At 33.2% G+C, this 25,930-nt stretch overlaps 1 long non-coding RNA gene across 1 annotated transcript in view; it reads left to right on the top strand.

The window, feature by feature from the left end:
* LOC141410711 (uncharacterized) overlaps positions 1-18,646 on the top strand; it is a 33,617-nt gene extending 14,971 nt beyond the window's left edge. The window contains exon 2 of the long non-coding RNA XR_012435499.1: positions 17,905-18,646. This is a non-coding gene — a long non-coding RNA (uncharacterized lncRNA). The remainder of the gene's footprint in view (positions 1-17,904) is intronic.
* The last annotated feature ends 7,284 nt before the right edge of the window (positions 18,647-25,930 follow it).

The following is a 25,930-nucleotide window of genomic DNA, read 5'->3' as shown; positions in this document are numbered from 1 at the left end:
TAGGTTATATATAAAACACTATTAGCATGGTATGTTACTTATGCATTTTAAGTAATAGATACTTTTTACTATTTGGAGAAAAATCCATTGAAATGGGATCTGAAAGCAAAGAAAATGAGTCTTCTCTTTTCTTTCCTGCTTAAAGTCAGATTTATTTTTATTAAGACCACATGGCGTTTGGCACAATGGTTTAGAATTGTGAAACCTGAGAAGGGACTATACTACATGAAAAAAAAATAGGGGGGTAGGAAGAAAGAAAAACTGGTCTCAAACATTATGTGTACATTTTTAAAAGTTTTCAATTCCAGAGTATGTAATTGTTATTAGCAGTTCTCTGTAAATTCAGTCTTTATAGATTGTTCTTTGTGTTAGCATTCTGTGGCTATATGAAGGAATAGTCTGTGTTCTCCTGAACCAAAAGAATTAGTTTGTTCTCTAGCAAAAATCTGGAAAGCATATGGTGTTGTGCAGATGTGCGCATGTGTAATTCTTTCTTGTCCCAGAGCCCAGACGATGGCGTGTGCGTCACGGATAACTTTGTGTCTGTCCAATTTTCACTCCACATGTTTTTTAGCTCAGACAAAGCAGAATTGGAGCTGCTTCTCACCTACTTTATCATTACTTGTTCTATGGAGAATGTACTACATCAACTTGATAATTTGTACTGTCCCAACAAGAATCAGAGAAAAATATTTTGTATTACGTTTTGAGCCTTTTAAGATTTTTCTGCCTCAGTTTTTTTAAGTTGTGACAGGAAGTTGTAAAGAAGAAAAGGGGTGTTTCAACAGCTAAGTTTTGACCCTTAAACTACTCAAATCCCCCTAAATCACTGAGAGTGTGGGGAGCTTTGAAATCTTTTTGTTTCTTTGTGATACAAACCTTAGGATTTATTTCTTTTACTATGATTTCATCTCAATTTGACTAAAAGCCCTTATCTTATTGGAAACATCATGATTGTAATGACTTCCAAATGAAAGTCTATGATTATTTTATGAGGAAAAGATTTTTAAAAGCTTTAGTAAAGTATCTAGCTGTGAGTCCCACTTTTGAATTTGTACTTTATCTGGTGACCATTGTGCAAACATATCTTATGCAGTTATTTTACAGTAATTTCAGAAAAATCCCTTTGTGTGTTAAATTTTTTTTCAAAGATGTTTTATTTCCATTAACAGAAATTTAAGCATGCATTATAACAGATAAGCCAATCCTGTGGGACATGGCTGTTTGAGATGAAAAATCCAGTGTTTTTCAGAACATCAAAGAACACTTCACATTTCTTGTACAAACAGAGTTTTGTATAAAGTTATATGGAAGCACATGGTTGACTTCAAGGCAATTGCAATGCTCTGCTCAAACTTAAGATTTTTCTAGCTGCAGTCATGACAAAATTAAAAATATTTCATATTCAAGAACAAAACCTTCACAGGGATTTGGAGTAACACAGAGTTGTTTCAAAAGGCAAACCAGATACTGAGTGTCATAATAAAAGCAGGAACTTTTATTTGGTGATGAAAGTTATTTTCACTGTCATCAATATCTTAGGCACCCAAAATTGCAATCCCATTAATCTTCCCTGGCAATGATGAAAACAAGGAAAAACACCTTAAAGCAGAAAAAAAATACAGTTGGTCACTCATCATCTTACCACTTTCATTACTCACTGAGAATATTTGTATGCTAAAAAAAACTTATAGAACAAGCATTTAGCTTAGAGGACTTGCATTTTGTGATGTAATATTTATTACATCATACAAAACATAATTCTTAGGAATTAGAGGTTAGGTGCATTAAGAGGTTCTAGATCTGTAACTAGGTTCATATTCCAGCAAGGTCTGAAAGGGTCACATGTAGTTGAGAACACACACAATTGAGGCATATTGGGCTTCCACAATTCTTGTTTCCATTTATATCTCTGAAACAAATAATAATTACATATAGATCCCATTGCAAATGAAACTATTCATTAACCATGTAAACCTGGACACCAAAACACTTTCCAACACTCATCCATATCTATATAGTTGGGTTAGTGATACCCACCTTGCAGTCTATTGTAATGACTTTAAAAAATTCAGTACAAAACACATTGTGTAAAGTATAGATGATGTGAACCAAATGGCAAAATATAAAGGATGAAACTAAATGATAAGCCTACAGGAATTTAATATTCTCAACAATCCTATGAGACAGTCTTAATCATTAATCCTAATTTTAAATAGGAAGAATTTTATGCTTTGATATATTAACTTATATGTTTTCTCACAGTTAGTACTAGCTATGCCACTGCACATGAAACCAGACTTCTCTGATGCAAGACTTTTTAATCACTTAGAATAAGAAGTCTTCATTTTGACAACCATCTATTTCTGCTAACTATGGAATCAATTTCCATCTCAGCATTACTTTGTTTTCATTATGATGTATGCCTTGTAAATTTATACCTTATAAATGTATGTGTGATGGTTCTAGGTCTGATATTGTTACTCTACTTACCTGATCACAGGTGGGCACCTAAAATGTCAACATTTATACCTGCCTGATGTAGAGTGGGCATAAGAAACCTAACTCTGAAAGACAGCATTCTAGTCAATGGAGAATTAGGCATTGTAGGTTGATGATTTTTCTTTCTTTGGGAAAATCTGAATCTGAAAGAATAAAGACAGTTCCTAAATAACAGAGCTGAGTAATGGGAATATGCTGTTTTGTGAAAGAGGAAGACTGAATAAAGCTTTTTAACATGTCTCTTTATGGGGACCTACTCAAGGAAATTGCCAGAACACTTCCTTACTTAAGAACACGTCCTTAAATACTGAAGTCCAGACAAGAGTGTTAAACATAGGGATTCCATCAACCCCGAAGAAAATGAAGCCTGTGGTGATGACACAGGAAATATCCAGCTTGAGATCTCAGGACACCAGCTGCTCTGCTCAAAAGCCTTTGAAAGCATTCTTCTTTTAACCTTCTGGGATATTTCTGATTTCTGCTTTGGAGATTTCTTGGCATAGACATTGGAGACTATAATTTGTCTTCTGTATTTATCTACACTGGCAGGACAACACTAAACCATGGTCCCCAGCTTGGATCACTGGCAGGGAGATGTCTGTGGCTTTTAAAAGACTTTTTCTTTTCCTTTTCCATCAGCCTCTGTTTTTTTTAATCTTTAAAACACCAGATAATGTTTTCTATCTGTCCTTTTGACCTAATCAAGTATTGTACTTTAGTTGGATGCACTATTTGTATTCATGAGACATAGCAATTTTTATTGCTAGTACGTATACATAGTAAGTATACATTTATTGAAACAATAGTTTTTCAAATATATTGGTAATCTTGGTCCCAAATAAATGAGACAAATACAGAATACTAATACAATAATTTAACTTATGTCATTAAAATTGTTGACAGAAATTAATAAGATAAATGAATCTAACTTCATTTTTTACCTCTTAATGTTATTATGCTGAACAGTTCCGATGTGTCTTTACACTCCGTTTGTCTTGTTTATGAAGAAAATTCCACAATTTTTTTTAACTCTGAACAGATTGTTTTGCATGCTGATGCTTCCTCAGCATATAATTTTTTTTGCCATTTGTTTAAAAAAAGTTAAAGGAGAACAATTCCAAGATTCAAAGACAGCCCACAAAACAGCAGAAAATAATTGCCAGCTATCCATCAGAGAAGGGGTTAATATCCAGAAAATATAAATTGCTTGAAAAATTAAATGCAAAAAGAACAAATAATCCAGATAATAAATGGACAAATGAATTGCAAAAGGTAGTTATTAAAAGAAGTATGAGTGGTCAATAAATACATGAAGAAATACTCAAATCTTTAGACATAAAGGAAATGCAAACCAAAATGACACTGAGATTCCATCTCACCCCAGTCAGAATGACTGTCAACAAGAAAACAAACAACAAATGCTGGTAAGAATTCAGGGGGGAAATTAACGCTTGTACTTGTTGATGGGAAAGTAAATTAGTGCAACCACTATGGAAATCAGTAGGAAAATCCCCTCTGCTATACCAGTCCTGGGCATACCTCTGAAGGAATGAAAGTCAACATCCAATAGCGACACCTGCACACCCAGGTGTACAGCAGCACTTTCACAATAGCCACACTCTGGAATCAACCTAAGTGTCCATCACCTAATGAGTGTATAAAAAATATGGTACACATACACAACATAGTATTATTCATTCATAAAGAAGAATGAAATTATGCCATTTGCAGGAAAATGGATGGATTTGGAGGTCATTTCATTAAGTTAAGTAAGCCAGACTCAGGAAGGCAAAAATTGCATATTTTTTTCATGTGCAGAATCTAGTGTTTAAAAAAAATGACATGAATTTAAAGGGAGTCTGTTTGTGGGGGGAACAGGAGAAGGTAAAAAAGAAAGGGTGGCAGGCATGAATATGGTTGGAGTACTTTATACGCATGTGTGAAAATGGAATAATGAAACCCATTAAAACTTCTAAAATGAGATAGGTAAGAAAGGAATAAAGGGAATATTATCAAAGTACATTATATGTGCACACAGCTATCACAATTAATATATGCTAATTTTAAAATGCCCTCACTTAGAGTTGTTATATTTGATTTCCATCAAAAAATGAAACTTTATTTATATATTTATTCTGTTGATTTCTGTTAAAAATTTTAATGATTTAAATTAAATGATTGCATTGCATTAATATTCTCTATTTGTCTTACTATTTTGCATCAAGTTTACCAATATATTTGAAAAAATTATTTAAATAATTGTATAAAGTTTTAAATAAAAATGGGGATGATATGTAATTCATCTTGCACAACAATATATTCTCAGTTTATGTTATCAGGAAATTAAATAGAAAATATCACAATTTATACAACAAAATTGATGGTATAGATAAAAAAAGCATTTTGGGAAGTAAATTTATCTTTAGATTAATTTTATATATGTTTTCTTGTGTGTGTTTGATTGGATTTGCTTTGGTCCTTAATTTCTTCAGATTGTCAGTATTCATGATATTCAGGAGATAATTGTGTAATCTAACTGGCCTGAGTGAACAGGACATTTTACAAACTGAAATGAAGTGATTTGATTCTTAAATAGAGGCAAAGCAACTGATTGGTTTAGAATTCTGTCACTTTTCTGTGTCACTTCTATAGGTCAGCTAAAGAATCTATGGGTTTCCCTTAGTTATTAAAATAGGCAAAATATGCAGAATTTCTGCACACTAGCTAAATACCACATTAAAATATATTAAATTGTAATAAAGAATATTAAATTCCTAAAAACAGCAAATTAAATATTGATTTTTAAAGAAAATTTCTCAAAGTTTAAATCAACAGAAATTCTACTTGTGTTTTGACACAAAACAGTATTTCTGGAAGACTGAATTTTATACAATTTTAAGAATATATCATCTCTCTTCCTGGAATACCCATATGATTTGGATTCAAGATGGATTGATTAATATATAAGTAATCACCTTTCATAATTGTTTTTGTGCCATCATTTTGTAAAGTCTATGGTCCTTCTAGGTTTTGCTTAGCATAATCTCAAAACCTTTATACATAAAGCATAGTCTTCAGTCAAAAACTGTCACATTTAAGGAAGAAGATCAATGTCCACATTTTTTCCTCTAAAGTATAAGCAGTTTTTACAGCATGGAAATCCTAGTTTATATAGTTGTAGAGTAAACAAACAGGGCTTTCACGTCTCTTCCTTAAGTAGTTGTCACAGACATACTCTAGGACGCATTCATGAAAACAAAGCATAATTAGTTTGCTTTACAAAAGAGGCTCTGAAAATATTGATAAGATAGATAAAGCATGTTTTCTAGCTCTATAATTAAAAATATCTAAGCTACATTGATAAAACTTACTTTACTTTCATCAGAAAGAAAATTATATTCTACTTCTTCCTGGGAAAAATCAGAGTAAATAGACTCAGGAAGGCTGAAACTGATAGATACCTACAATAGATAGCATATTCCATAGCTTAGCATAAGAATGTGACAGAAGAAAACATTATCAATTGTTTCTGGCGATTATGATAAAATAGTACTTGAAAAATGACTGAATGCTCACTCACTATCTTGTAAGGGTATCCTACTTAGGCGGACTGGATAACAAAAAATAATATTGTAATTTATATCTGGGGAAAGGAGTCGAAAGCAAGTGAAATATGAACAGCAAGGAAAACATGAATAAAAGAAAATGGACAGCAAAATGAGCGGGGATAAATATTGTAGATTTGTATTCAGGAAAATTGGATGCCTCCATCCCCACCCCAGGTCTATCTGGATCATTTTGACCAGAAATAGCCAATTCTGTAGCTGCTGTGCTTACTGCCCAGCCCCTGCCTTCTCCACCTAATGACCCCCAGCTCCAGACCTGGCTGATTGATATATTTTGACTGAACTAATAGATAATTGTAATCAAAAATATCCCCATCACAGTGTGAGTACTTTAGTTATTGGTTGCTGAGATAACACTATGACAAGAATAGTCACTAGATTTTTAAAACTCTGATTGTTAAAAACAAGCATTATTTAGAACTATCTAAAAGACAGGAAAGAATAATCTTAAATATTTTTTTCTACTTAGGAATTATGAAACAGAATAAGATATATGTTTATACTGCAAGAAGTCTTTCTGCTCTCCCTTTCTTAGAAGTATCTGTTCTTATAAAGGCCTCATGTTCATTTGTAACAATTTTTTTGCTACATTAAACATCCAACAAAGGTTGGATATATATGAATACACAGACACAGACACACACACACACACACACACACACACACACACACACACACAAATGCATATTTTCAGCAACTTTTACCTAACAATTACCTCAACAGTCTTAGCAAATTTTCTGAACTCAGAGATAAGATAGTTAAGCTACAAGAAAGTAAAAATACTTGATTAAATTCCTATAAAGAGTCAAAGATTTAAAAGTTTTGTTATATTTGTAAACTGAAAGTTTTTATTCTATTAAGATTTGTGACATTTAAGTATTTCAGTGTGGAGAACATTTTTTGCTAGCTTTTCAGTTTAGGCACTATAAAAATTGTTTAAGTTGTGAACAAATCCCAGCTGAAACTGAGTATATAAAAACTTTTACATTATTCTTCCAGTAATGTTGCATAATGAAAATCCTCAAACCTCCAACGATACATAACAATATTCCAATATATATTTTGGCAGTGGTATTGGCTGTACGCTTCTTCTGACCAAACCTAGAGTGGGCTGGACTCACTCACGTGTCTGTGTTCAGCTGCATCTCAGCTACAAATTGGCTTTGCTGATTTTGGCTGAGTCTATCACGTGGGCTTTGACTGGTACAGCTGGACCTGCTGGGCTCTGCTCCTTGTTCTAATAACCAGGTGAAGAGAAAGAGAAAGAAAATAGAAGTGCATTAGCTTCTGTTCACATCAGAAGTATTGTGATTTCATAAGCTAATGTAATCAGCATCTGCGTGTGGAGTTAGTGGGAGACAACATGTCCAAATGCTTAAATTGAAAGGCCATCAATAGAGCTGGTGTATTTCGGACATGTACAATTCAGTGGGAACTCTCACTAATATATTTCCTCACCAGTGTTTTCATGATCACCCTGGTGGATTTAGAGAAAACAGGGAGAGATTTCTGAGATTTGAAAAAAGAGATGTAGTCAAATATTAAATCTGGAGTCTGGGCACATGGCATCATCAGAGGATCTTCATTTTCTTAGAATGCAAGACCCCAGTGTGATACATCAGGAAGAGTGTGGACTTTTTCCATTGGAATGCTATGAGGATACATTTCTTACAATTCAGTTAAATCCAAAATGTATAAATCTTCTACATAGCAGTTATAAGAACCTATTTGCTAGATATTTGCTATTAAATACAAAGAATATGCTATAAGTCAATGTGTCAGAAAATTAAAAGCACACTTGAATAATCTAGAATGTTTCTATACAGGAGGGTTGTGGTAAGACACAAAATTCCTCATTTCTAAACATCTCCTAAGTGACTTAGTATTCCTGGTCAAAGGAATGTCACTATGAGTAGAAAGTCACAGATTATACCTTTCACATCCTGAGGCTAAAGTTAATAATAAGGGTAAGGAATGTGAAAAGATTTTGTGCGGAAATAATCATAAAAATATGCATCGGAAAGTAGAACTGAAGGGAGAGCCTTTACTCTTGATTGATGTTGTTCAATTAATACATGGAGTGACCTAACAGTATACCATGATTGGGGAAGTGCAAGTATGTCTAAATGGCCAGAATGTGGTGAGGAAAGGACAGGGAAGGTATTGAGGCTTTCCTGCATCATGAACGTAGTTGAGGACAGCCGTCTCTGTATCTATATACGAGTAACCCATTCACTTGAGTAGATACACTTTTCAGCACTACTGCCCTTGGGACCACATATAAGAAGAAGAAGAAGAAGAAAAAAAAAAAACCAAAGTGTTGTCCTTGAGACTACCCTGGAGAAAATCTCAATAGAATCCTATGTGACCAGCCTAAGTAGATGTGATGACAGGTGTACTGATGACAAGGTTCTCCAGATGTATTTAAAATATAGCGCTTGATTGCTTGAAAGACTTACTTCTCCAATGAGAGGAAAGACTATGGAGTGTATCTCGGTTTGCAAAGATGTATTGTGCAAGGAAGTTGATACTCCGTCCAAGAAAAGAAGACAGCACTTACTGGCAAAATCTCTTTCTCAGTGGCTTTAGACTTCTTTCAATAAGCCTTTTGTTCTATTTTAAGTAGTATTTTCATAGATAGTGTAGTCTTGGAGACCCCTTCCTCAGATGTTTACTGATGACTGCATCATTTAGAGCTGCTGTTGGGAACATAAACATAGTCAATATTAGGTGCTAATTCTCACTCCTGCATGGTTTTACTTTTGGACCTACCCCTTCTGCACTTGGAAAATCTGTCATTCGCCAGCACGGGACCTAGTACCTCTTGATGAGCTAATCAGCATTATCCCTGGTTTGCTGGTGCTATTGTAAGACATCCACTCTGTTTCCAGGGTCATAAATAATAAGGAGAATGGAAGCCTACAGCTGCAAATACATATTTGATACAACCCTAATAATAGGAAAGAGAAGAATGGAAACAGACTTCTACAGGCACATTTCTGTCCCTGAATCAGCCCTACTTCACCCCATGTTTATCCTAGACCACAGCTACTAGTCTAATAACTTTCTCTTATGTGCTTAATTCATTTTTGTCTCTCATAAACAAAAGAGTCTGGGATGACTTATCTTGTAGAGAAAATTAATAAAATTATCTGTCTTTCTAGTTTGAGTAGACTGAATCCTTACTTGTTCTCAGACACATGCAAACTATTGCTATGTGACTTATGGTAGGCAGTTGTGTAACTACAAGTAGGATATCTGAAATAAATAAAAGCACAACATTATTTTTTGGTAAGGATTGATGTTTGTTACAATCCTTCTTCTTAATAGGTTTGGGAACATTTTAAAATAGACAGAAAAGACCATAGAGAATTTTGTTTTCTGGAAGGAGCTAACTGGTAACATGATAAAATAAAGTAGATCTTTCAGTATTTTTTAATGGGGTATTAAATTATCTTAAAATTCAAATATATAGAGAAATTATAGAAACAAGAAGAAAATCCCCAAAAGATCAAAAAGGAATAAGAAGATTGTTAGTAGCATCTGGCCACCTGTGGAGTAAAGGAACTGAGCAGAATTATAATTCAAGGAGAGAGACATGAAGTGGAACAAAAGCAGAAAAGGGAGAAAAACAATGAAAAGGCAAGGTTTCAGTAATTTGTTGCATGCAGTCTCTACCTGCATAAGAAATCTGTGAATGTCCTCAGAGGCCATTTGCCTATTAAAGCTGCTATTTGAAAATTCTATTTGCAATTTTATGCCACAAAAATACTTTTTAGAAGAGTTACCATATTATCTGAAGGACCTTTGCAAATAAATAAAAACTGAAAAATTCAGAGTACATTTGGAAAAATAGTAGACTAATAAGCATTTGAATGAAGAATGAAAAGAGAGGCAAGGCTAAGTGTAGAGTGTGACCTTCTTGAAAACAGAAATATTAAATTTCCAAATCCTACCCATTTTTAAACCAACCTGAGTACTTTAAATGTGAACTCTTGATATTTTGGCAGTGATCAGGTCAAAACTTTTATATGTGAATAGCATGTGTACATCACCATTCTTAAAGACCAAAGGCATAACATAGTCTAAAACAGTTGAAAACAAACAGCAGAAGACAAAAGTAATCAAGTGACTGAGGGCACATTTTTTTTTCCCAGTTGATTACAGCTACTTTGAAGAGCATGTTACTGGTGGTTTATGTAATAAATAAAGTTAAATGCTTATTTTTTCTTGAAAAACCCACAAATTTATTGGGTAAGTTGCCTTTAGAAATTGTCCAAAAATGTGTAAGTACTAGTTTCTTCCTCTCAAAAGTTATTCTCTTCCAAATTAAAATTATTTAAAAACAAAATATCTCTGGCCTAGTCTTGTGCAATATTTTCCATTTGAACCCATTCACTTAAATATTATGAGGTCAATAAATTAATTTTAAATAATCACACAGAAGATCCTTCTACACCCTCTGTCAGTGTTTGTGCGTTATGGACGTTTGCCCTTGAGACAAGCAAAGCAGGAATGCAGGCAAACATCTCATCAAAGTGAAATAATTCTTAGGCAATATTAATATGTTTGCTGCTCTATTACCCTCAAGGTCTCCCATTAGAATCTTGTAAGCAAATTTTAGTGATGTTTGGATAGTCATTTTACTGTTGTTTTATGATTCTCCAACTAGCCATTTTTTCATGCACCAACCAATTTATTCCAAAATATTACTGAGCCTTCATTGTGGGCAAGGCGTTCTGCCAGACATTCAGGAACAGAGAAAGCTAAATAATTTAGTTTCAACTTTCAGTTAGCTTACAATGAGCACAGAAAATTTCCATGCAATATCTGTAACAAAAGACAATAACGATGGTAAGACAATCTTACTCACTGTATCCATGTAAGATTTGAAGAAGGTGGTGTTTGAACTTTACTTTGAAATATTAATGATATTTAAACAGATAGAGAAAGGGTTAACCAGATGAGAGGTACCATGAACAAATACATAAAAGCTAAAAATACACAGAGAACGTTTCAGGGAATAAGTAAACTAACAGGTAGTTTCAGGAAGGAAAACAATGCCCACCTGTAAACATTCACTATATGCTGCAGAAAATGAGTTTGTTTGCTTAAGACATGAAGTCAACACACAGTTTTTGAGATTAGGGTATAGGATGGATTTTATGGTCTGGATATTGGAGTAAGGGAGAATAGTTTTAAATGTCTTAGCAAGAGAAGTAGGAGTCCAATGTAGTTAGTTACAATAGCAGTGTAAAGGAGATGACCAATGAGAGGAGCACTGTGGAAGCAGAATCAGCACATTTTAGAGACTGGATGGAACTGGAGAGGAAAGGTGGGAGAGAACAAAGTCAATGTAGCTTTGATAGTATGGTCCTCTGGGGCTAGGGGTTGTAAAGTGAGTTGTAAAAATACAGATTTAAGTAGACATATTGGGATAAGTGGTAAGTAGAAACTGAATTTTGTTGAGGTTTCTTGGTGAAAAGATTTGATTTGAGAGAAAGAAAAAATCTACTATGGCTATTCCTAGTTTTGGCTGATCATTGCTGCTATAAAAAAAGAAATAAAAAGAAAAGAAAAAGAACAAACCTCTAAAAGCTGTTGGGTTTTAACCTCAAAATTTTAATTCAGTAAGTCTAGGTTGTATCATACATACATATATATGTATGTATTTATATATATCACTCTAAAATATATCTTTATATATTACTCTACAAATCAATGAATTGAAAATTACAGATTTACACAATATTATGTATGAAATGATTAAATAAAATCTCCCCTAGATCATTCTTTTCTCTTTCTGGGAGGAATTAAGTCAGGGAATGGGGCAAATTCATTTTCAGCTTAAAAAGCTAATCAGAAAATATACTTAACCTCTGAACTGCGCTGTGAACCCTTTTCTCATTGTGACACACGACTCAGAGTCTTGAAGATTGTTACGGTAACATAAGTAAATGGATCATGGTAAAAAGCCAGAACTGCACAGGGTACCATGTGGGTGCTCTGTTGAAAATTACCAGAGAACAAAATATTTTGCAGGAATCAAAGATTTCTTACTAAATCCACTAATCATCATTTTGTTGTCAGGACTACAAAGAAAGTACTTAAAGAAGTCCTAAAAAAAAAAGCTTTAAAATGCAGAAAGAGAAACAGATAAAGAAAGTAAGAGGATTAGCAAATGACAGTTACTCATATACAGCAAATTGAAATGCAAAGTTATCCAAAAGGTCAAAACTATAGATAAGTCAAAAGGTAAGGACAAAGCATTGATGCTGAGGTTTAATATTTTCAATGAGTTTTGAATTATCAGCTAAGTATAGAAATGCTGTTATCACTAAGAAATCAATTTGAGTAGACTAGCCAACAAAATACTTGTTGAATGTATAGAGAGCAAAACCAAAATGATGAAAGCTGAGAAAGTGACTACTAGGAGTTCCTACTTCTATTTTTATGCTTGGCATTGATTATTGTTTGAAGGATGAGTTTACTTGAGGGAGATTGTAATTCTTTAATTCTTAAAATTAATTCCTAAGAATTTTAATTTTAATTCCTCTAGGAAGAAAAGAACATACTAATGATGAAGTAAATTTTAAGTGACCTAAAAATGTCTAGAATATATATGTATGGCCTACAGTAGTGGAGGACTCAGGCCAATTTTTCTAATTAGGTAAATAAAAACTCTTGATAATAGTTGCTCTTTTTCTTCTTCAAAGTATTAGAGATCCAGTAAACTAATGAAGAGTCACTTGATGAAAATACTGGAGGAGAAATTAACTAGGTAGCTGGGGCCATTTTTCACTTGGGGACATTAGCTAATACCGGAAGAAGACGGGAAGAGGTGAAAGCAGAAGTAAAATTTTGAAAGCATTGCATGTCTATAGTGACCCTGTAAGATCAAGGTACAGTGAGGGTAAAAGGGAGGAGGTTCCAGTGGAAATTTCATAATTTTGGAATTGTAGAAAGCTAATGCAAGATTTCTACTATCCAGGGATAAGTTAAAATCAATCTTCTCTGGAGAAAGATGGTATTGTCCTAGTCTGGAATACTGAACTAACTTTTAAACAGAAATCCTGGCGTACTCTATAAAACAACCAGATACATAAAAGTAAGAGTCATCATGGAGGAGTTTCAACAAAAACAACAGAAATTAAAGTAGGTCACCAGAAGCCTGAGATATTTGTTTTCCGTCTGATTTTAAGATAATCAAGTCTTTATTATTCAAAAGCATGACAAACAAGATTAATTATTTAGTAAAAAACTTGAAATTGAAAAGAAATGGTACAGAAGTTTTTGAAATAAATATAAAATAATAGGTTATGATGAAATTGTATTTGAGAACAAATTAAAACCAGATGAAGCAAGTCAGTGAACTTGAAGTCAAAACAAGATATTAAGAAAGAGGCACAGAAAGAAAAACATTGACTAATACAAGAGGGTAAAAAACACAAATGATACAATGAATTATTAAAATATATAATGTAGCTGGAAAGAGAAGAAAGAATGAATGAGGCAGAAACTATATCTGAAGAAATAATGGTTCAGAGTTTCTCAATAATGATGAAAGAAAGAAAATCACAGCAGGACAAATACAAAATAATCTATACATATACATAGTAGCAATGCTGGTGAAAAATCAAAGAAGGCGCAGTTTTAAAGCAGATAGACAAAACAATCTATCATTGTCTATGCGACAATTTCACTGCTACTTGTTTTTTCAATATAAATGGTGGAAGTCAGAGGCCCAATGGTGTGATTGATTGACAACAAAAATAATGCCAAAACAATAAGAAAAGTGATCTTTTTATTAAATAGTACTAGATCAGGTCAACACCCAATTGGAAAAAAATGTCAATTCAAGGCATTTTGTAAATCTAAATACCAAATGCAAAGAAAATACCTCCAGAAGGTGAGCTAGTAAATAATGCCTAGGAAGGCATTATCAGGCAGTGATCATTTGGAAAGATTTCTGAAATAAAATCAAATGATAAATTCAATGGAAATAATCAATTAGGGCATATAAAATTAAGGACTTCTCATCACACAGTAGTATTAAGAAAGTAAAAATAAAGAAAATGGAAAAAGATAGCTGCAGTGCATATGATCCAAAATTTACATAAATACTACAAACCAATAAACAGATGCAGCCCAGTAGAAAAATTAACAAATTAACTATTTATTTTAAGGAAGGAAGACATTCAATAAATTTATCAAAACATGTTTGACCTTTTCTTCTAAATGAAATTTTAAATTACAAACAGATATTACTACAAATAAATACCAATAGGTAAAATGAATAAGAATGATGATACCAAGTATCGATGAAGTTTTAAGCCAAATGAACCTTATGAATGCTGATAGAAGTATACGTTGGTGCAATTGCTTTGGAAATCTGGCATTTTCAGCTGTATTTAACATATGTACACCCAAGGATCTATAGTTCCACTCATAAATTTATACTTAATAGAACTTCATATGTATATGTGATCATTTACATGAAAAATGAAGGTTCAAAACAGCATTATTCATCAAAGCTTCAAATGGAAATAAATGACTAGCAAGAGAAGAAATAACAAAACACATGCACAGTCACTTAGGAAACAATTAATTATCATGACATGCAGGCACACAGATGAACCTCACAAATATAATAGTGACAGTCACATTCCAATGGTTGTCCAAATGCATCATTATTTGTATGCAAATAAAGAATGTACAAAACTGAATTTTGGTTTTAGAAGGCATAGTAGTAATTATGACTGAGGAAAAACATAGCAGTAACTAAGAGATTACATGAGATACAGTAATATTACAAAAACCAGGTCACATATGAGAGAGGGAGGGTAAAAGAAGGAATTAAGAAGGTGAATATGGCAGATGTACTCTCTATAACAAGAATGAATGTAGAATTTTTAAAACATAAGAAGAGGACTAAGGTAGAAAGAAGAAAAAATAGAGGATATGAACCTATTTGGGATATAATACATATATACATGGAAATTTCACAAGGAAACTCCTTGTGTAGCTATCTCGAAGAAAACTGTCATTTTTTTTCTTTTACAAAATTGGAGGACAAGAGGGCAGAACAGGTCCTGCTTGGAGGATTGGTACCAGTGGGAGGATTGTGGAGGTGGGGAAAGAGTGTAGAAGGGTGAATATGGTGCAACTGCTGTGCACACATGTATGTAAGTGGAAAAATGAGACTTGTTGAAACTGTTCCATGAATGAGGGGAGGAGGGATAAAGGAGAATGGTGGAAGGGGTTAACTGAGCTATGATATATTTGATATATTGTAAGAACTTTTGTAAATACTACAATGTACCCCCACCCAGAAAAACAATAAAAATAAAATAAAACAAAATAAGGTAAAAAAATTCCATTGTAAAAATAAAAATAAAAAAGATATTTTTGGATCTTGTAATTGATAACATGGTGATTAATTAATGAAAATTGCTAATTTATGCACCTTCATGTACCTACTTATTTAAAAAATATTTACTTTAAGAAAGCCATGTTTATCACATCTCCAGGAGAGTGACTAGTTTCTGTGGTTTCATAGGCTAACCTGTGTTTAAAATATTTTACATTTCTATTGAGCCTAACTACTCTTAATCTAAACCATGTGTCTTTGTCAAAGTTAATTAGTAGAATACTAAAATTACCATTAAGTGAGTGAAAATGATGAGATATTTGTAACATATAGTTAAACAAAGGCAAAATGTAACAATTTAACAATCAATGTGAAAGAGAAACAGACAATATCAGGCAACAGAAATGAGCACACTCTCCAAATGTCCTACAAGCGTCGTAGAAAGATTATAAACTAGATAGAACTCCAAGCAGTATAACTTGAAGCCATGCTGTGAGATCACTAGACAATTTAGGATGAGTTAATTTTAAAAAGATTAACATTGCCAGTGGTAGGATGTGATACAACATGAGGTGCTATCGTGGTAGTTGGAGAGAAAATTATCACAGCCATCTTGGAAAACCACTGTAGGTAGCAATCTCATTCCTGGGTTTATACCCAACAGATGTGCAATACTTGTGCAGCAAGAGACATGGATAAGAACCATCACCATTGCACTGGCCTGGGCATCACTTTTGAGTTATTGTACAGAAATGAAATGAAAGTACATTAATGAAACCAAGCATGTGGGCAAATATAACAGTGAAGATGTTTAGAAAAAGGATATCAAACTCAAAAAATCATATTTTGCATGAGACTCTGAGTTCACAAACCAGTACCACAAACAATAGAGTCATGTTTTATCATTCCACTTATATAAAGAATAACATCAGTCAAATAACCAATAAAATAAGTACCATAAAAACCAAAATACATTTTGTATTTGCACATAAAAAGAGGAAAAATTACAGAAAAGTCACATCAGTTTGAAGTGACAGGAACATCTAGTTTGGGAAAAGGAGTGAAGAAGCTTTTTTTTGTGGGACTGGGATTTGAACTCAGGGCTTTGTACTTGCAAAGCAGGCGCTCTACCAGTTGCACCACACATCTAGTTCACTTTTTGCTCTGGTTATTTCAGAGATGGGGTCTCACAAACTTTTTGCTCAGGCTGGCTTTGAATCTCAATCCTCTGGATCTGAGCCTCCCAAATAGGTAGGATTACAGGAGTGAGCCACTGGTGCCCAGGGAGAAGCTTCTTCACATTTGTTTTGGTTTATGGGTTTAATTCTGTAATAATTCATAGTATAGCTTATGTTTTGTGCTTTTTCTGAATGTTAAAATGAGACAATGATCATAATATACCTTGTAAAAGAAAGGAAGGAAGAAAACAGAATATTTTTATAAGAAGGGCACAGACATGAGATGTTTAAGATCTTGGAAAATCAGGTAATATGAGTAAATCCATAAAATTAGAACATGTGTAAAGAAGCTGACGATGAAGCTCTTATGAAATGATATTTTGCTCCACAATCGAGGATGCATTTGAGTAGTGAGACACTATGCTTAAAAATTTTTCAAAGGAGAAAAACAACCAATCAGGGTAAAATAGACCGTGGCACAACAAAGGCAGATGCAGGATGGTTTATCCACAAGGATAGCATACGCAGCATTCATGGAGGAAAACCCAGAAGTGGAGTCTGGTGACTGATTTGTCACTATTGCCTGTTGTTTGTTATAACCTGTGCAAAAAGTTCTAGCTGGTGCTCTCTTCAGACTCTAGGAGAGAAGCCATGACTCTTGGGTTTGTAAACTGTGTGGTTAAGAAAACACTGGCCCCAGGAATGGCGTGATCACAGTAAACTAACAACAGGCATTGTCGGAATCTTTGCTTCAGCCTTCTCCTAAGTAGTCAGGGTTTGGGGATGTATGTGGGGGAACCAGCTCATCCTGATGTCATTAGGGAGCTTTTCCAAGCTGAAGCTTGAGATGTGGCAATGCAGATGCCAGATGCCTTATATTCATGCTCATCTTGGGAAAGGCCAGCCCCTCCCTTGGCATAATCATGGGTTTGGTGACCAGAAATGATTGTTTTAAGGATTCGAACAGCTTTTATGACACACAAAATTGGTTAACAAGTTTATCCTTGCCAGTTACATCTGAATCAATCCCGTGTGTTGTAGAGTATACTATTTTGCAAATGTAGGAAGTTAGTGTTTTGTTGTGACCACAAGCTGTATTTGCCATGTAGCATTCCTTTTTTGATCTTTTTTTTTTTTTTTTCAAAAAAGAACTTCTCTATCTTTGGGAAGACACTTTCTTCCCATCCTCAGTCTATGTGTTTTAATAGGAATCATCCTTTTCTCCAAGGACAGGTTAACTGAACCAATCAGAATCTTCCCATGAAAATCTACTCATCTTCCTGGATTGCAAGCCAAAGCTAGTAAGTGGGCCTGGAGCTTCTGGGAGTCCTCTTTCTCACAGCATATTAAGAACACCTGCCTGAGAATTGCTGCAACACAGAAGGAAACTGAGCCAAGAAGTGGAAAGATGTGTTTGGGATAGCATGGTTGGGTCACCTGGGTCCATGGGCCTGAAGCCAGTGTACCCACAGGTTTCTATGTCATGGGAACCAATGAATTCCCTTTTATGCTTGTTCTAGTAACAGCTGAATTTTGGTCACTTGAAAACCGAAGAGATAAAATCACAGAGGAAAGGATCCTTGATTCCTAAGAGAGTAAAGTTTAAGAGACTGATAAAGTTGATTTCTACAGAAAGAGAAGGGAAGCTAAGATTACATAAGGAAAGTCAAGAAATATAAGGTCAGAACTCATACCACTACAATATATTTTTCCTCCAAGTCACAAAAATCTTTTCCCCTTTGTTGATACATTCATCATTCATAGTTGCACTATAATTTATTGTTATTTTGCCATTTAAAATCATTGAACTATTCCAGGAATGGAAGGAGGGGGAATAAAGGAGAATAATGGAGGGGATGAATTTAACTATGATATATTGTTAGAACCTTTGTAAATGTCACAATGTACCCCCCAGTATAATAATAACATGAAAATAAAAACATAAAAACAAATAAAAATATATAATTTAACTCTCTTCGTCTCTTGGTTTCCCTGGCCCTACTCTGTTCTGTTTCTTTTCTCACATACTCACTTTTTTTCAATATTCTTTCTGAGATTCTCTCCTAAATCCCATCCTTTCAATATTAATGCTTTCTGGTGTTCAATCATTGGCATTTTTTTCGATTACATGTTATGTAACTGAGAAATCTCACTATTTCTAATGACTTGAATTCATCTTAAGTAAGTTGGAGGCTCAAAGAAGTCCACCTGCAATCCAGGTCTTCCTTTAAATACCATTTCTCTATTTGAAATCCCAATCTACATCACTGCCTGAATGTTCCATTGCTACCCCAACATTCAAATGTCCCAAACTATTACTTATCAGCATTATTTTGTGTTGGTCATTTATATCTCCTTTTCTTCATTCTCCTGCTTTAGTAAAAGTGTATGACACACTTAACTATTGCCTCATGTGTAATTGGTATATTTATAGAATGATCTCAATGCCACAGAGATTTTAATTAAAATCTTTCATAACTTTGTGACGATCTTAAGAATATTGTACTTTCTTAATACTTTACATCTTGTTTTATATCACGCAATTTGAAGTCCCCAGGAGTATTCATATTCTCTCATTTTTATATCACCTGCCCTTTTCATAGTTCTCACTTTCAGGACAACTAAGAAGGTTGGGTAAGGTTTTCCAGTGAATGTGCTTTTCTACATGATGGAAGTAGCTATACATGCCTCACATTGACCTATTGAACCATCTGTTCATCTTACTTGTTTTCACCATCATGAGAACTTGCTTGTGTATCTTTTGAGTCTTGACAAGATGCTCAATTGCTCCACTGATCATTGAGATAAAAAGGAGCAAAGAAAAAGGTGATCAGAGGAACAGGGAAGAAAGAAGAAAAGCACATGATGTTAGGCCCTTTGATAAAGTTGTCTAATTATCCAAAATAGGTAACTGTGGAAAATATGTAGAGAACTGTGACCCTAAATTTTCTTTCTTTTAATAACTCTGTAGCTGCTACTAACACCAAAGATTGGTTTTGGTTCCTGTTTGGTTCCCGTTTCAGACTCCAAAAATTATTACTTAGCATAAATTGCTCAGCCTTGCTGCTTCTCACTTTTCTGATATGTAAAATGTAACACAACTGTTGTGGGAATCAAATATGTATTTATTAATTACATAGAAGAGTGCCTTGCACTTGAGAAATCCTATGTGGATTTATTAATTAAATGTAGATTGATATATGAGGTATTCACCACATAATTTGTAGAGTATGTCTCTAAGTGTACTTACTTGTTTCATGTGTGTGCATTCAAGACCCATAATAACTCTCATTTTTGCAGTAGACATATACTGAATATTTGTGTTTTAAAGTAGGCAAATACTGAAAATCTTCCACATGAACCAATTTAAGTCAATCCTTGGAAATTTTTACATTTATATGTTTTGAAAATGCAGAAATATTTGAATCCTGAAATCATGAGCTCACTTTGAGTAATATTACCATCACACATTGACTTATACTGAGAATTCTAATTAATACTTTTTTCTTGTGCACACTTTAGATTCTTTGCCTTGTAATTGGGGATGGCATTTTTGTAATTGTCTCTATTACTAACAAAATTGGATATAAAAATTTTAAGCTAAGATATTTTATATTTATACCTTCAACTTAGTACACGTTCAAGAGTTTTAGCAAGTTTTGATAAGTCCGGACCTGCATTTCTGTGAAGAATGCTTCTCGGACGCCATGGTCTTCAGCCTGGTTGAGGTTATTCCCAGTTATCGTTGTCCTGTAGCAGCTAGGTACGAGTTTAATCGTAGCCCTCACACAGTGGGTGTTAGTGAGACTGGCACTGACATGATTGCTTACAAGACTAAAGAGCAGCCTTGCAGTTTTTTTTATAGACAGCAGGAAGTTTTTGCCCTTGATGTTTGAAACATGTATTTAAATCAAAACAGCAAAAGCAGAATCAACTCTTCTAGCATGTTTTTGAACTGTCTACCCATGCAGTAGGTAAATCAGCAAATCAGTAAATCAGCTCATAGGCAGGGGCTACAAAAGGATTTAACTTCAGATGTAAAGGAAAACTTTCCAAAGACAGGGAAGATTTTAATTAAATTGAAAATGTGAATCCAAGTATCAGCTTTGTTCTGCTGTGAATACTGATTCATAGTGCTTCAGACAACAATGAAATTCAGAAAGTTTAATAGAACTTTATGAAACAAGAAATTTTCTCTGCTTAAATGGAAGGCTGAATTTGTCTTTTTTAATTTTTATTTTATGTTTGGATTAGCATACATTAATAATACAAAGGAATTTCATTGTGATAATTCCATACATTCTTAGTGTATTTTGAACAATTTTACCCTCCTCTATTATCTTTCCATTTCACCTCTCTCCTCCATCCTGAATTTGTCTTTTTTAAGTACATTGATGAGAACATTTACAACTAGGAATTAAATCTTTTGGAAAATGCTTTATTTATTATTTGTTGTTGTTTGTGTTATTGATGACAGCCATCCTGACTGGGGTGAAGTGGGATCTCAATGTAGTTTTCATTTCCACTTCCCTTATGGCCAAAGAGTTCTCTTTGTATCTTTCCAGTAGCTTTTGGCCACAACCTTCAAATATGGCCAGTTTTGAAATATACTAAAACATCATCCTTAATGATGACACCTGATCCATACTCACTATTGATTCTTAAGTTTATATCATATTTTTACCTCTTATGAGTCAAATAATTGAAACACCAATTCTACACCACCTTGATCCTAACATTATGTCAAAATTCAAGAGTAATTCCCTAACTCTCACACTTAATTCAGTACTTCTAATTCTCCTGATTTTTGTAGTATTGGCGTTACTTATGAGTATGTTCCTGTTGAAATTTCCTCTTAAAATTCTAAGAGATGATGCATTTTTGTGTGTCTCTCTTCTCTGATGACCTCTTCATGGTCTCACTTTTTCCCCACTTGATCACATGATCTTAACGTATGTGTGACAAATATTCTGTATTCAGTTTTACTAATTTCTGATCTTGTCATTATTATTTCTCTCTTTTTGCTTATTCATATCTTTTGTGATTTAAAAAAAACCCTTCTGTTATTTTTAGTTTCTTAAGATGAGAGTTTAGCTTTGAAAATTTTTACATCCTAATATAAGCATTTGCAAATTTCTCTTTGAGTCCAACTCTAGCTGCTTTGTTGCTTTACCACTGCTCTTGTGCTTTCTAATCATGATTATAACCACAATTTTGTTACATTACAATTTCCATTCATTCTTAAGTATTTTCTATATCCCCTGAAAACTTCCTTCTTGACCCACAAATCATTGAGAAATGTGCTCTTTAATTTCAAAATGCTTGAATACTTTTCTCTTTTTTTTTATCTAGTCTAGTTTAATTCCATTATGATCAAAAACATACTTGGTATCATTACAGTTTTCTAAATTTGTTGAAGTGTGTTTTATGATTCCTAAAATGGTCTTTCTTGGTGAGTGTTCCATGTGCACTTGAAAAATTCTATATATCCTGGTGCTGTTGGTTGTAGAGTTTTATAGTTATCATTTAGATGCAGTTGGTAGGTGTTGTTACTCTTCTGTATCTTTGATAATTTTTGGAAGGCCATTTCTATTACTGAGAAAGGAGTGTTGAAATCTCCAAACATAATTGTGAATTTGAGTATTTTTCCTTTCAGGTGTCCTGTTTTGCTTCATGTTTTGTGCAGTTGTCTTGTTAACTGCATTCAGAGTGGAAATTTCATCCTGAAGAATTGACCATTTTTGCATTATGTACAATTCTTCTTTATATACCTGGTATTGTTTCTTTGTTTTAAAATCTACTTTGACATTACTAATATGGGCACCCCAGTTTTCTTTTGATCTCATTATATTTTAAGTGAATTACTCATAGACAGCAGATCATTTGTGGTGTTTTATGCATGCTGACTGTCTTCGAATTGTGTTCAGATCATCTTCATGTAGTATAATTTTTGACCTCCTTCTGTTAAGTCTACCATTTGTATTTTGTTTATTCCATTTGTTTACCATTTCTTGCCTTTTTGGATCACTGCACTGTTCTATGTATTTTGTATATAACTTTTGTTGTTTTTCGGGAGATCACAATATACTTAACCTTTTTCAGTCCACTTTGAATCAACATTTTAGCACTTAAACTGAAATATAGAAACCTACAGTACCAAGCCTAGCATCTCCCCTACCTTCATATATTTCATATTACATCCTACTGGAAACTCCTAGAGATAATGACATATTGTTTGCTTTCAACTGTCAAATATATTTTTAGGAACTCAAAGTCAGTTCCTCCAAATCATCTTATGAAATATACAGAGTCATTTAAATTTTGTTCCATTATATGTAATGAATTATTTTTCTCTGCCTACTTTCAATAGTTGTTCTTTTAGAAGCTTGAGTTTTAAGGTTCTGGACACAACTTTTATTTTGGAGAGAGTACTTTTGGTTGAACCCAGGTCTTGTATTTGCTCAGCAGATGTTCTACTATTTGAGTTACTCCGCCAACCCTACATTTCTTTATTTTGTCCTGTTTGAGGATAACTCAAATTCCTTAATCTGTATTTTTAACTCTTATGATAAAGTTGTACTTTTCAGTTGTCATTTTTCTGATTCTTTTTCCTAGTATCTTAAAATTGTCTTCAGGAACTCTAAAGGCCCAAAATTTCACTTTCTATATTGTACCTAAGTCCTTAATGGGCTGTTTTTTAACGTATTTTTCTTGTTCAGATTGGGCAAATTACATCAATTTATTTTCAAGACTCTTTATTTTGATATCTGCAGTTCTATTTACTCATACACTGAGATTTAAATTTTTTCAGTTCCCAAATTTTCATTTGATAGTTTTTTGTATTTTCTGTTTCTTTGATGAGACAGCTTGGTTTCATCCTAGAAAAGTTAAAATGGCTCACTTGAGTATTTTGATGTTTTGCAATATAATTATATTATGTATAATACATACAATTACAAATGAAAAAAAAACCTCAGCAAAGAAGAAGTTATTAAAAATTGCAGCTGAATTATGAACTGATGACTTCAATAACATAAAAATTTGAAAAAAAAACTGGATGGTTGCTGCAATAAGCAGGAATTGAATCATTAATCTGAAAACTCATAAAAGGCTTTACTAGGATGAGTAGAGAACATGACCTGGAAAGTGAACAAAGACTTGGGAAAATATGGTAAAAATATAAAACCCAACATTCATGTAATTAGAGAGTGAGAAGGAAAGTACAAAGGATACATGGTAGATTATTCAAAGAAATGATAACTAAAAACTTCCTAAATTTGGTGACAGACATAAGCATATAAGTTCAAGAAACTCAGAAAATCCAATTTGGATAAGTGGAAAACTCATGACATGATAAATCATAACTAAGCTTCTGAAAGCTAAAGATGGAAAAAATTTTGAAAAGCATCCTGAGAAAAACAACACATTCCCTTCGGAAGAACATCAGTTTTAAAGACTGTAGACTTTTATTTGAAATTATAGACATCTAAAAGCAGTGAAACAATGCATTTTAAATGCTGAAAAAATTAACTGTAAACCATGAGTCTTCTATATGGCAAAAATGTTCTTTAGGACTAAGCTGAAATATTGACATTATCAAGATAAGGAAATTCATAAGAATTGACCCATAAGCTTTTGCTAAATGAAGGTTTTCAAATAAAAATGACATGATAATGTGGGGACGATGGTGATGTCCTATAATCCTAGAAAAAAAGCACATGGAACAGATTCTCCTTCAGAGACTGGTCCAAGAGGAAATTTCAAAGGGATTTAAAAAAAATACAAAGAACTGAATAGAAATGAAAATGCAAGTTATAAAAATATGTAGAGTGCTTTTAACAAATACTGGAAAGACAAGGAATAGTACATGCTTACATTTGAAATAAGGAAAAGATTACAAGTCAAAATCTAAGTTCTCATCTCAGGAAATAAGAAAAAGAAAAGAAAATCAAACTCAAACCAAATAGGAGAAAGCAAATGATAAAGAGCAGAAATCAATAATAATGGTAATAGAAAAACACTTGAGGTGTTCAATGAAACAGAAAGCTGGCATTTAGGAAAAAAAATCAATAAGATTTATAAAACTATAGCAAGACTGACAAAAGTAAAAAAGACACATATCCTTAAAAGCAGGCATAAATATCTTCATGTATACTGCATTCATTAATAGGATAACTAGATAATGCTATGCAAAAAGGCAAAATTCCTCTACTTTTATAATTTTATAAGACACATTACTGATTATCCTAGACACTGCAATTAAGAAAGTAAAATAAAACAAATGACTGTTGGAAAGAACACACACAGACAAACTGACAAAAGGATAATTGTCTTCACAAAATAAATCATAAAATATCTTCAGTACATTCCTATAACCAGCAAGTAAGTACAGTAAGATGAAAGGAACACAAAATAATTATTTGAAAATCAGTCTCATTTGTGCCACTTCTGGAAACCAAAATTTAAAAATATAATGGTATTTACAATTGCACTAAAGAAAATGAAATAACTAGTTATCCACTTGATCAAACATATATCTATATGATGAAAATCTTAAAATAATGATAAAAAAAATCAACATCTTATACAATTAGAGAAACATAGCATGTTCATTGATTGGATAACAGTAACGGTGTCAACTCTTCCTAAACTGATATACAATTTAAATGCAATTCCTATGAAATACCCAGCAAGAATTTTTGTAGACATAGCCAAACTCTTTCTAAAATTTCTGTAGAAAGTCATAGCTTCAGAAGAGTTAAAACAAATTTGAGAAAGAAGGATACAGTGAGACATACAGCCACAGTAATCATGGTAGATCAGTGGAACAGACTAGAGCACCTGAAAATAAACACATATAAATGCTTCAGTTGATCCTGACAAAGATGAAGAAGCAATTCAACGGAGAAGGATAAACTTTTTGTACATGGTTCTGGAACAATCAGAGAAACATGGATTTAAAACTGATAACCTATACTTAAACTTCATACCTCAGAAAAATTATCTCTGAACACATATCATGAAATTAAGTTTAAAATTGAACTTAAAAGGTAAAGTATAAAATTCTTTTTTAAAACAAAAAATCTTCTCAGTATGTGCTGCCCAGACTTGGCATCCAAATTGTACTCCATAAAAAGAAAATTTGAGAAATTACATTTCATAAAAATTAAAATTTTTGCTTTGAAAGTTGAGATTTTGGTCTGCAAAAGCTTCACATAGTTGATGAAGAGAGTATGAACAGGGCAGAATATAAA

The sequence above is a fragment of the Castor canadensis genome, chromosome 9, assembly GCF_047511655.1.
Source record: "Castor canadensis chromosome 9, mCasCan1.hap1v2, whole genome shotgun sequence".
Lineage (NCBI taxonomy): Eukaryota > Metazoa > Chordata > Mammalia > Rodentia > Castoridae > Castor > Castor canadensis.
This window is presented reverse-complemented; position numbering and strand designations above follow the sequence as displayed.